Raw genomic sequence first — 14191 nt, 5'->3', positions numbered from 1 at the left:
CGAACCCGCGTCTCCTGCATCGGCAGGCGGACTCTCAAGCACTGCGCCACCAGGGAAGCCCCAGGAGGTTCTTTGACTTCTTTTTTTTTTGTTTTTTTTTGGCCACGCTGCGCAGCTTGCGGGATCTTAGTTCCCCCAGCAGGGATTGAACCCCAGGCCCTTGGCAGTGAAAGTGCCGAGTCTTAACCACTGGACCACCGGGGAATTCCCATCTTTGACTATTTTAAATACTAGTCTTTTATCAGATATGTCTTTTCATTCTTTTAACAGCGTCTTCTGTAGTGAAAAAGTTTTTGATGTTAATGAAATCCAGCTTTTATCAATTATTTTCTCATGGACCTTTTTGCTTTTTGATACTGTATCTAAGTCATTGCCAAAAGCGAGGTCATGTCTGATTTCTCCTATGGTACCTCCCTGGAGTTTTATACTTTTGCACTTTACATCTAAGGCTATGATCCATTTTTAGTTTATTTTTGTGAAAGGTCTGTGTCTAGATTTTTTTTTTTTTTTTACATATGGATTTCCCTTTGCTCCAGAACCATTTTTTGAAAAGACTGTCCTTTTGCTCCTTCATCAAACATCACTTGACTATATGGACTATTTCTGGGTTCTCTATTCTATTCCATTGATCTCTTTGTCTATTTTTCACCAATATCACAACGTCCAGATGACTGTACTTTGTAGTAAGTCTTGATGTCTAGTCTGTCTTTGTTGTTCTACTTAGATATTGTGTTTGGCTATTCTGGGTTTTCTGCCCTTTAATATGTTTTTTCACATTGACATCGAAATACATCCATCCTTTATTTGCTTCTCTTTCTCTCCACCCATCACCCTCACCATCATCATACTATGAACAGTCTTCGATTCCTCTGAAATTTCTCTGTCATGAAATCTGCTCTCCTCTGTGGCACCTCTACCACTGTCTTCGCTCAGATCCTTACCTTTTATCATAATAAGGCATCGTTCTCTTCAGCAGTATTTTTGCTATGGCATCTCCATCTACCTTTGTGGTTCACCTCCATGTTGCTATCAAAATTGTCATTTTTTAAAATCAAGATAACATTTACTTCAACTAACAACATTTAAGGGAATTCAGATAATCTGAAATATCCCATAAGTTTTCATAAATACGTACTCTGTGCAAGCATGACCCTAATCAAGATTTAGAGCTTTTTAATGTCTCCAGATAATTTCCTGAAGCTGGCTTCCATTCAATCCTCCCCGTCCCAGCAATCATTGTTAGGATTTATAGAATGAGAGATTAGTTTGGCTCTTTTGAACTTCGTATAAATGGATTCATCCAGTATGTATTCTTCTCTGTCTGGCTTTTTTGCTTGGCGTAATATTTTTGAGATTCATTCATGTTGTTTATTTTAAAGATTATTAGTTTTTTTTAATACTTATTTATTTGGCTGCACCGGGTCTTAGTTGCAGCATGCGGGATCTTCATTGCTGTATGCGGGACCTTTAGTTGCGGCATGCGGGCTCTAGTTCCCAGACCAGGGACCGGAACTGGGCCCCCTGCAATGGGAGCTTGGAGTCTTTGGACCAGAAGGAAGTCCCAGATTATTAGTTCTTATTGGTGAGTAGTATTCCACTTTGTGAACAGATTACAATTTGTTCATCTACTCTGCCAGCAACTCATATTTGGAGCATGTTAAGTTCGGGGGTCTAATGAATAAAGTCAGGTGAACATTCTTCTGCAATCTGTTTTGCAAACATATGTTTACCTTTTTCTTGGCGTCAGTGTCTGGGAGTGGATTTCCTGGGTCATGCTTATTTTTAAGCATTGTAAAAAGCTGGCAAACACTTCTCCAAAGTGATTGTACCTTTCCCACTCCCACCAGTGGCTCTATATCCTTCCACCTTTTCACATCATCAGTTCTTTTAGGTTTTGACATCCGGTGGGTGTTAAATGGTATCTTATTTGATTGTCAGAATGAGAAATGAGAAATTAGCTCGTTTCATCACCTCTTTCAACACTTCTGGTGACCGCGGAGCCTTCTGCTGGCTTCAGAATACCTTCCCGTTGCTCACCCCACAGCCCAGCCTCCCACACGGCTCCCAGAATAGCCCGTGCCCACGTGTGTCCACCCTTCTGTCTCGTCGGCATCTGTCCGTCCCCTCACTCCTACTCTTCCTCTGTTCCCGGTACATGGACCCAAGTTCTCCCGAATCCTCATTTCTACGCTTTCGTGTCTGCTGGTTCCTTCCCACTGACAGCCCTTCTTTCCATCTGTCCAGGAAAAGAATTTTCACTTGACCAGCTCAGGTGCCCGCCTTCCCTGGGCAATCCTCTGTGCAAAGCTAGAGATTCCTCCTCTGTGTTCCCAGAATATAGTATGTCTTGTGTCCATGTTTCTAATTTAGCTCTTTTTTTTTAACTTTTAAAAAATATTTTTGGCCACACCACGCAGCTTGTGGGATCTTAGTTCCCTGACCAGCAATCAAACCCGCACCCTCGGGCAGTGAGAGCGTGGAATCCTAACCACTGGACCACCAGGAAAGTCCCATCTATTTTAGCTTTTATAGTTTATTTTTTCATGTCAATATTTTTACCAGAAGACTGTGATTCTCCAGACCAAATTATGCAAATAAGTCAACCCTGCACCCTTAACTCCAGAATAGTAACTATCAGCCTTACTTTTCAGTAAGAACTATTTATCACACGAAAGAATGAGTAATATGCTTCCTGTCTTCTTTAATCTTCATTGGGGAAGCATGTCCCTGTGTTTTACCCAGAAGGGAGAACAAAACATTTCTCCTTACATGAATGACTTTTGAGTTTTTGTTCTATTTTCAAGGCAAAAAAAAAATCCATTGTCCAAAAATTTCTAATTTTTTAAAAGACTCTAAATGATTGTCATAAATTTAGTTCAAGGTAGACACTGGCTCACTTAAAGTAGACTCTATTAATGGAAGCATGATTTTAGATGATTTAATTGAGCCACCTTCAGTAAAAAGACTTGGTGAGCATTTATTAAATTGTAGGTTTTATCTCAGGCTTTTTATCTATTACATATGTTAAGTAAGATATATAAGTGTTGGCTTCATGGTATGTTTGATACTTAACTAACAAACTTCCTGATATTTCTTGGAAATTTTAACCGAGCTGGTTTTCCTAATAAACTGTCATAGAAATTCCATTTCTTTTTAACCATGATAAGGGTTAATGACTAAAGGACAGACAAAAGAAAAAAAAAAAAAAAAAAAAAAAAAAGCATCTAAGATAAATAAATACACTGGTGGGTGTCAAAATGCCTGGTAATCTAATCCTGGTTGATGCCATGGGTTGCCTAAGCCTTCTACCGCTTTTTCCTGACGGGCAACAGCCCCAGCCCACAACAAAAGGGTCAGTGCAGACCCTGACGTTTCAAACCTAGTGACCCTGTCCTGGCTGAGGAGCCTGAAGCAATCTGAAGGAACTCTTGTGGAGAAGACATTCCTCCCTGAAGGAGAGGCACCAGTGAGCCTAACTCCATCACCAAAGGGACATGCCTGCTGCTAACCCGTAATATGGATGGGCTCCCTGAAAACGTGGTCTCTGCAGCTGTTATGACCGTGAACCACAGAATAAAATGCACTCTGTGACCAGGCATTTTCTGGTCTGTAAGAACTTCTCCTCGAGACGCATGGATGAGCCTCTGACTGGAGAGTCACAGGACTATTTTGGCTCTGGTCCATAGTTGAGTCTCCCCCAACTGCACAGGAATTAGGAAACGGCATTGAGAAATTCCTGCCAGTTTGGGCCAAGCACCAAAATGGGACTGTCCATGCCGGGTTCAATGTTGAGGCTGCTAATTCAGCAGAAGTGGGTCAGCAGAAGAGGAAGAATGATGGAAATAGATGTGCCGGTCCTTACCCTACTCTGTCTTTGTCACAGTGTTTGTTTCCTTCTAACATGGTGTATAATTAATTCAACATTATGCCTATTGCTTATTGTTTGTCTCCTACAACTAGAAACTTGGTTCCATGTCTGTCAGGGTAATTTTCCTTTGATAAGTACCAGGTGCTAAGAATGACGCCTGGCAGATAGACAGTATCCAATTTTTAAATAAATGAATACATAGTTTTAAATTTGGTTCATTCTGAAACAACAGATTTACTCCAGTTAATATGTAATCTTGCTAGAGATTTACTGATCATTTTTTGCACAGTTTAAAACATTCAAAATTGTTTGAGTCTAAAGCGTTTCAAAAGAGGAAAAAATTTCTGATCACAATGGAATAGAGCAGTATAACTTTAGAACTGGCTGGAAATGAAATTGTCAAAGAGCCAACTAAATTCCAAGGTGGGATATTCAAATTTACTCATAATTGGCGAAACAAATGGAAAATGCTGGGTTAAAAAAAATTACAGTGTCTTTTAGATGTTAAATGGCTCTTTGCATCCCTGAGTCGAGTAAGCAGAGGGGAGAATGTCCTGAGAACACATCAAAAATAAAACATACCATTAGTGACTATGTGCTTAGAGGGATATTTAATTTAAAAGTAAAATTTGTTAGAGTGACCCCAGAGACAGTAGTGGTGAGAACAGCAAAAGCCTTGAATATTTCTCGAAATGTGTTTGTAACTTGTGACTCAGCCACTCTGGGTCTTTTTAGACCTAATTGAGGATAACAACCACCAAAGTAAATAAATAAATAGAGGGAGATGATAGATAGATAGAGTGACAGATAGATAGATAGATAGAGAGAGAAATGGATAGATAGATGGATATACAGATAGATGTAGAGATGGATAGGTAGATAGATAGATAGTAGATAAATGATAGATAGATAAACAAATAACTTGCCATATTTCTTGACTTGATTAAGTTAACCATGCCCCCTTAATCTCTGGCTATTAAACTTTTCTGGCTGGATTGTTAATATTTGATCTCTGAATACGGAAAGGAAGAGTATGCATTTTTTGTGATGATAAATCAGGGGTCCCACAATCTCCGGGCTGCAGACCAGTACGGAGGCCCATTAGGGACCAGACCACAGCAGGAGTTGAGCACCAGAGAGCAAGCAAAGCCTCTTCCGCCGCTCCCCACCGCTCCCCACTGCTCCCCATCGCTCCCCACCGCTCCCCACTGCTCCCCACCGCTCCCCACTGCTCCCCATCGCTCCCCACCACTCCCCATCTCTCCCCAACGCTCCCCACCACTCCCCATCGCTCCCCACCGCTCCCCGTCGCTCCCTGCCGCTCCCCATCACTCCCCGCCGCTTACATTACAGCTTGAACCATCACCCCCACCCTGAAAAATTGTCTTCCACGAAACCAATCCCTGGTGCCAAAAAGGTTGGGGACCACTGTGATAAATCATCTAGGGTCTGGTCTGCTGCTAAATAGCTGTGGGAGTTTGGATAACTCACTAAACATCAGAAGCAATACCATTAAGTCCTGTTTCCCAGAAATGTATATGCTTTTGATGGGTTTCACATTTGCCAAATGACAGTTTAACAGAACAGACCGTGACAGCACTAGGGGACTGATTCATAGCTTACTGGGGGGTTTCACGTAGAGATCGCCGCTTCATCCAAACAACAGACCAAGAGGAGCAAGGAAGTCGCTTTTATGAACACATTTCACTGTTAGGGGGATGGAAGCCAGTAAGCTTTAAAGGTTAAGGTGGCTACACAAACTCTCAGTGTGCGATGTATTCAGGGAAATCCTGCAAAGGTCAAAGTGCACAAGTATCCCCAACGCAGGGGCAAGGCCACCTCCCGTGGGTTCCACTCGTGGTCAGGATTTATTCCCTCTTAACGGGCAGGAAGGCAGATCAACTTTCCTGAAGTGGGTACGACGCCCCTTCGGTACCTGAGAACATCTGACAGGTCGCCGTGGGGACTAGGACCCAGTGGGAAGGGACCCCTGGGCCAGGTGGCGTCTGGTGACACCTGCCGACCTTCCCCTTCGCTCCGTTTCCCCGTCTCCTCGTCATTCACTGAAACTTCACCTCATTGCTGCCCCTCCGCTCCTGTTGCTCAGAACAGCCTCAAGGCCTCCGCACTTACCTGTCTGCCTCAAAATCCTGTCCCCCAAATCTGCTGATGGCGCCTCCTTCCCAGCACAAATAGAAACTAACGTTCACTTCCCATGGGGTCCTCCTTCCCCGTGGCTGAGTCCGCATCACCTTGTGTGGCTCCTTCCTGGAACCTCTCTGAACCAGAGACGATTTTCTTTATGCACTTCTGTAGTTCGTGTCATCCTAGGAAGAGTTGTTTTCAGAAGAAGCCAGCTTCTCCTTGGCAGATAGTAATGAGCACTGCTGTGACGTCGCCATGTGCCCAGAGATACGGGTCGACGCACTTCTTGATCTTAAGTCTGTTAACCACTAAGACCCCACTGTGCGCCCGGATCCATGCCGGCTTCTGTGCCCTTCCAACTTGCAGGGACAGGCGGTATTTGGAAATTATGACTGAGCTGGTCCAAAGATGTAAATAATAATAATTCATAGAGTTATGGAAGACTAAAAACATTGTCGGTGTTAATAATGCAGCCTTCACCCCTGCGGAAAGTCAGCAACTTGAGGATGGAGACTTGCGCTCCGCTGCATCTCCATGGACTAGAAAGTGGAGAAAGTGGTCAGTAAACGTGAGTTACTAATGAAATTCAGAACAAAACCAGGCTCCCTTCTTCTGTCCCCTGCCTAGGCATTAACCCACATCTCTCACCGCCTCTCCCGTCTCAGGCCCTTGCTGAGAGCAGGTCACTGCTCTGCTCCCCACATCTGGCCTGTGTCTTCCTGCCGGGCTCGCCCCCAGGTCACAACAACCTGCGTCTCCTCTCTGATGTTGCGGGGGAAGTTTATGCAGGTTACCAGAACTATCTTGACACCTGAGTCCTGCCTGGGTTTCCATGATACCCGTGAAATGGTCCTTACATAGCAGATGCCACTTCCTTCTCCTGGTCGTCAGGTAGTTAGTGACTTTCCCCCACTTGACCCTCTGAGTGTTTTGTTTTGTTTTTTAAAATATCTTCATATCCTTGAATATTTGTGAAACCCAAGTTATATGCTCAGAGTTTGAATGAATGAAATTGATACATCACAGTTAGGAGTGTGTTAATTGTCCTTTCTGCAGTCGGCCCTGAGAGACACAAGGATAAGATTTACTCCTTAGAGATTTGCAAGTACATTCTATAATTTTACTTTTCACTGAGTAGGGGGATTAAGTGGGTTTGTTTTATTTTATTTTATGCTTAGAAAACTAAGAATATGAAAATTAATAGCCAGTTAATAAGTATCTTACAATTCTCTCTACTAATTAGAAGGTCCTCAGAGTTACCACATGGCCTATGATTTCCAGGGTTCTTTGGTACTTTTCTCCAAACCCTCATAAATTTTGACCACCAAAAACATACGATACAGGTGAATTATTCTATTTGCTCACATGTAATGAGATACACATTTTTTGAAATCAATTTTTATCTCCCTGTCCTTTTACATACTCTCCTTTATTCAGAATAAAGCTGGTTCATAGACTTGGCTCTGCCAGGGAGAGAAAGAAGAAATTAAGTAAAACCCATATTTAGCATTTGAATTTTTAAAATAATGTTGCATAAAGATACAGGAATAATGCTTCAATTAAAAAAGCAAAAAATTAAAAAAATAAATAACTCATAAAAGAAGATAAAGGAATACTGTTTTCCTGACTGATAGGCATTTTTAGAGAAATCTGGAGTATGTGATAATCACCTGGGTGTCTTATTAAGTATTGACTTCTGAACCTGGGGCTGGAAGATTGGTATGGGCAGGAAGTGAGTAACAGAGCCCAGGATTCTGCATATTCATTCATAATTTTTCTTTACACATACAATTTTTTTTAAATCACTGCCCTAGAAGATTTGAAAAAACTTTTACTAACTACATCATGAGAAAGGGCAATGATTTCAGTGTTCAATTTTAAAAAATATTTGTCAATGATATAGTAGTTCATTCATACACATCTAATACTATTTTCAATGTTAAGTTTAGAATATTCTAAACATGTGATCCTATCCATATAAAAGTACCTTTTTTGCAGCAAAAAGTTTAGCGAATTAAACTTATTTTTAAATTGTAATATGAAAAAAAGGAATTTCTCTTAAGAATTAGTATTTTGACTGAGACCATGAGTTCTAGAACATTTCTTTTTATATTTTTTAGGCATAGAATTTTTGAAATTGTGTTTTTTTTCTGGTCATCCTGAGAAGAATATTGATGAGGCTGCCATTTATAAATGTTTCTTTTGTTAACTAGTGAATATTTTATCTTTCCCTGAATATTCTATTTTAGATGCTTTAGTAGAAATCCATCATATATCCTGCATTAAAATAAAATGTTCTTATTCTCCCTATATGATGATAATGCTATTTTAAGTGATTCAAGATGTTGATAATATTTGAGGATGAACTCAGGTACATTATTTACCATTATGACCAATATTGGAAGCGGAAATATTGGATGGTGGGAATGGAAATAAACTAGGTGGTCCATGTGAGTGTAAAACCAGAGTTACACTAAGCAGGAATATAACCTATTATTCTGATCAGTGGTCAGATGTAAAAATGAAAAGTAGAGAAAAACTCCCTGTTACCTCTAGCAGTTACCTCTAGCAGTTATGGCCTTAGTCCTTTCTGCCTTTCTGTGTGAAGAGGATAAGGGTTACCTTATCCTCTAGCAGTTATGGCCTAGGATTTTGATTATTTCATCTAAACCATGAAACTTGTTGGCATAAATTTGCTCATATTATCCTCTTAATATCTTTTTAGCTGTGAGATCTGTAGTGATGTCACCTTTCTTGTTAGTTACACCAGTATAATTTATACCTCATCTGTTATATTCTTTTTTCTTGATCACTGTCACGTTGGTCAATCTTTTCAAAGAACTAACATTTGTCTTTGTGTTATAAATGTGTTTATATATATATGTACACACACACCCACATATATATACATACATACATATTCCATGAAAGTTCACCATCATTTTTGTAATTTCCATCTTTCCTTCTCTCTGTGTCTTTCACTTGATTTTTTTTTAAAACTTCTTGAGGAAATGTTTTCAAAATAGATTTGATATCTTATAGTTTTAATATATACAATGGATTTAAAGCTACAGACTTTTTTCTAGCTATATTTTAGCTATATTTGAAAGCTAATATATAACGTATATGTTATATACTATATAGTATCACATATATTGCATATATAATAATTTAGTTCATATATTTCCTAATTTCCTCTGGGATTTTTTTTTTTTTTTTTCGCGGTACACGGGCCTCTCAGTGTTGTGGCCTCTCCCATTGCGGAGCACATGCTCCGGACGCGCAGGCTCAGCGGCCATGGCTCACGGGCCCAGCTGCTCCGTGGCATGTGGGATCTTCCGGGACCGGGGCATGAACCCGTGTCCCCTGCATCGGCAGGTGGACACTCAACCACTGTGCCACCGGGGAAGCCCTCCTCTGGGATTTTTGACTTCTTTGTTATTAAGAATTGATTTTTGGATTTCCAAACATGAGAATTATTTTAGTATTTTTACTTCTAATATCTAGCAAAAAGTCATTGCTGTTAGAAAATATGCACTACATGATTTTATATCTGAAATTTGTTTCACATGCTTAGCATACTAACATATGGTCATTTAGAAAAATGTCATGTGTATTAGAAAAATAAGTTTTTCTCTGCAGTTCTTTTGTACCCATATGTTATTTAGGAAAAGATTAATTAAATTGTTTATATCTTTATATCCTTACTAAACTAGTTTATTTGTATTATATGTTATTGAGAGCTGCTTGTTAAAATTTTGCAATATAATTGTCAGATTTTCTATTACTTATTTTAGTCTTGCCACATTTTACTTTTTTATATTTTAGGGTATATAAAAGTAAAATTGTTACATTGTCTTGGCAGATTCAAACCTTTAACACTGTAAAGATCCTTTTTATCTGTAGGAATGTTTCTTACATTAACATCTACTATTTCTAATTACACTAGTAAGTCAGCTTTGTTTGACTTAGTGTTTCCATAGATTATTATCATGTTTTTCTTGTTTCTTTTCATGTTTTTCCATTTAATTTTTCTGTTTCCCTATATTTTTAATTGTGTCACCCATTCTTCTCATCCAGTCAGGCAGCCTTTGTCATGTAATTGTAGCATTCACTTCATATATTTAATGTAATTTCTGATATATTTATGCTTAAATATTCTATTTCTATTGTTTTCTCTTTCCTTTCTTGATTTCTTTTAGATTAGAATATTTCTATCTTTCCATCTTTACACCTAATAAGCTTAGTAATTAAACATTTTTCCTTTCTGTTTTTTAAAGCCAGGTGTGTGATTACAGTATTCATATTTGAGTTATCAAAGACTAACGTACATTAAGACTTGACCTCTTTCTAGAGATTGGTTCAAGATGGCGGAGTAGAAGGACATGCACTCACCCCCCCTCTTGAGAGAGCACCGGAATCACAACTAACTGCTGAACAATCATCAACAGGAAGACACTGGAATTCACCAAAAAAGATACCCCACATCCAAAGACAAAGGAGAAGCCACAATGAGACTGTAGGAGGGGCACAATCACAATAGAATCAAATCCCGTAACTGCTGGGTGGGTGACTCACAAACTGGAGAACACTATTACCACAGAAGTCCACCCACTGGAGTGAAGGTTCTGAGCCCCACGTCAGGCTTCCCAACCTGGGGGTCTGGCAATGGGAGGAGGAATTCCTAGAGAATCAGACTTTGAAGGCTAGTGGGATTTGATTGCAGGACTTCGACAGGACTGGGGGAAACAGAGACTCCACTCTTGGAGGGCACACACAAAGTAGTGTGTGCATCGGGACCCAGGGAAAGGAGCAGTGACCCCATAGGAGACTGAACCAGACCAACCTGCTAGTGTTGGAGGGTCTCCTGGAGAGGTGGGGGTGGCTCTGTCTCACCATGAGGACAAGGACACGGGCAGCAGAAGTTTTGGGAAGTACTCCTTGGCATGAGCCCTCCCGGAGTCTGCCATTAGCCCCGCCAAAGAGCCAGGTAGGCTCCAGTGCTGGGTCACCTCAGGCCAAACAACCAACAGGGAGGGAACCCAGCCCCACCCATCAGCAGGCAAGCAGATTAAAGTATCACTGTGCTCTGCCCACCAGAGCAACAGCCAGCTCTACGTACCACCAGTCCCTCCCATCAGGAAGCTTGCAGAAGCCTCTTAGATAGCTTCATCCACCAGAGGGCAGACAGCAGAAGCAAGAACTACAACCCTGCAGCCTGTGGAAGGAAAACCACATTCACAGAAAGAGACAAGATGAAAAGGCAGAGGGCTATGTACCAGATGAAGGAACAAGATAAAACTCCAGAAAAACAACTAAATGAAGTGGAGATAGGCAACCTTCCAGAAAAAGAATTCAGAATAATGACAGTGAAGATGATCTAGGACCTTGGAAAAAGAATGGAGGCAAAGATGGAGAAGATGCAAGGAATGTTTAATAAAGACCTAGAAGAATTAAAGAACAAACAGAGATGAACAATACAATAACTGAAATGAAAAATACACTAGAAGGAATCAGCAGCAGAATAACTGAGGCAGAAGAACAGACAAGTAACCTGGAAGACAGAATGGTGGAAATCACTGCCATGGAACAGAATAAAGAAAAAAGAATGAAAAGAAATGAAGACAGCCTAAGAGACCTCTGGGAAAACATTAAATGCACCAACATTTGCATTATAGGGGTTCCAGAAGGAGAAGAGAGAGAGAAAGGACCCAAGAAAATATTTGAAGGGATTATAGTTAAAACCTTCCCTAACATGGGAAAGGAAATAGCCACCCAAATCCAGGAAGCGCAGAGAGTCCCAGGCAGGATAAACCCAAGGAGAAACATGCTGAGACACATAGTAATCCAGCTGACAAAAATTTAAGACAAAGAACAATTATTAAAAGCAACAAGGGAAAAATGACAAATAACATACAAGGGAATTCCCATACAGTTAACAGCTGATTTCTCAGCAGAAACTCTACAAGCCAGAAGGCAGTGGCATGATATATTTAAACTTATGAAAGGGAAGAACCTACAACCAAGATTACCCGGAAAGGATCTCATTCAGATTGACCAGAGAAATAAAAAGCTTTACAGACAAGCAAAAGCTAAGAGAATTCAGCACCACCAAACCAGCTCTACAGCAAATGCTAAAGGAACTTCTCTAACTGGGAAACACAAGAGAAGAAAAAGACCTACAAAAACAAACCCAAAACAAGAAAATTGTAATAGGAACATACACATCGATAATTACCTTAAATGTGAATGGATTAAATGCTCCAACCAAAAAACACAGTCTTGCTGAATGGATACAAAAACAAGACCCATATATAGGCTGTCTACAAGAGACCCATTTCAGACCTAGGGACACATACATACTGAAAGTGAGGGGATGGAAAAAGATATTCCATGCAAATGGAAATCAAAAGAAAGCTGGAGTAGCAATTCTCATATCAGATAAAATGGACTTTAAAATAAAGAATGTTACAAGAGACAAGGAAGGACACTACATGTTGATCCAGGGATCAATCCAAGAAGAAGATATCAGAATTATAAATATATATGCACCCAACATAGGAGCACCTCAATATATAAGGCAACTGCTAACAGCTGTAAAAGAGAAAATCAACAGTAACACAATAATAGTGGGGGACTTTAACACCTCACTTGCACCAATGGACAGATTATCCAGACAGAAAATTAATAAGGAAACAGAAGCTTTAAATGACACAATAGACCAGATAGATTTAATTGATTTTTATAGGACATTCCATCCAAAAACAGATTACTCTTTCTTCTCAAGTGCACACAGAGCATTCTCCAGAATAGATCACATCTTGGGTCACGAATCAAGCCTCGGTAAACTTAAGAAAATTGAAATCATGTCAAGCATCTTTTCTGACCACAATGCTATGATGTTAGAAATACATAACAGGGAAAAAAACCATAAAAACACAAACACACGGAGGCTAAAAAATACGTTACTAAATAACAAAGAGATCACTGAAGAAATCAAAGAGGAAATTAAAAAATAACCTCTAGATAAATGATAAGGAAAACACGGTGATCCCAAACCTATGGGATGCAGTAAAAGCAGTTCTAAGAGGAAAGTTTATAGCAATACAATCCTACCTCAAGAAACAAGAAAAATCTCAAATAAACAATCTAACCTTACACCTAAAGGAACTAGAGAAAGAAGAACCAACAAAACCCAAAGTTCGTAGAAGGAAAGAAATCATAAAGATCAGAGCAGAAATAAATGAAATAGAAACAAAGAAAACAATAGCAAAGATCAACAAAACTAAAAGCTGGTTCTTTGAGAAGATAAAATTGATAAACCTTTAGCCAGAAGTATCAAGAAAAAGAGGGAGAGGACTCAAATCAATAAAATTAGAAATGAAAAAGGAGAAGTTACAACAGACACTGCAGAAATACAAAGCATCCTGAGAGACTACTACAAGCAACTCTATGCCAATAAAATGGACAAGCTGGAAGAAATGGACAAATTCTTAGAAACGTATCACCTTCTAAGACTGAACCAGGAAGAAACAGAAAATATGAACAGACCAATCACAAGTAATGAAATTGAAACTGTGATTAAAAATCTTCCAACAAACAAAAGTCCAGGACTGGATGGCTTCACAGGTGAATTCTATCCAACATTTAGAGAAGAGCTAACACCCATCCTTCTCAAACTCTTCCAAAATATTGTGGAGGAAGGACCATTCCCAAACTCATTCTATGAGGCCACCATCACCCTGATACCCAAACCAGACAAAGATACTATAAAAAAAGAATATTACAGACCAATATCACTGATGATTATAGATGCAAAATTCCTCAACAAAATACTAACATACAGAATCCAGTAAAAGGATCATATTCCATGATCAAGTGGGATTTATCCCAGGAATGCAAGGATTCTTCAGTATATGCAAATAAATCCATGTGATACACCATATTAACAAATTGTAGAATAGAAACCGTATGATCATCTCAATAGATGCAGAAAAAGCTTTGGCAAAATTCAACACCCATTTATGATAAAAAGTCTCCAGAGAGTGGGCATAAAGGGAACCTACCTCAACATAAGAAAGGCCATATACGACAAACCCACAGCAAACATCATTCCAATGGTGAGAAACTGAAAGCATTTCCTCTAAGATCAGGAACAAGACAAGGATGTTCACTCTG

This window comes from Lipotes vexillifer, unplaced genomic scaffold (assembly GCF_000442215.2).
Source record: "Lipotes vexillifer unplaced genomic scaffold, Lipotes_vexillifer_v1.1 scaffold668, whole genome shotgun sequence".
Classification (NCBI taxonomy): Eukaryota; Metazoa; Chordata; class Mammalia; order Artiodactyla; family Lipotidae; genus Lipotes; species Lipotes vexillifer.
Note: the sequence above shows the minus strand (reverse complement) of the source record.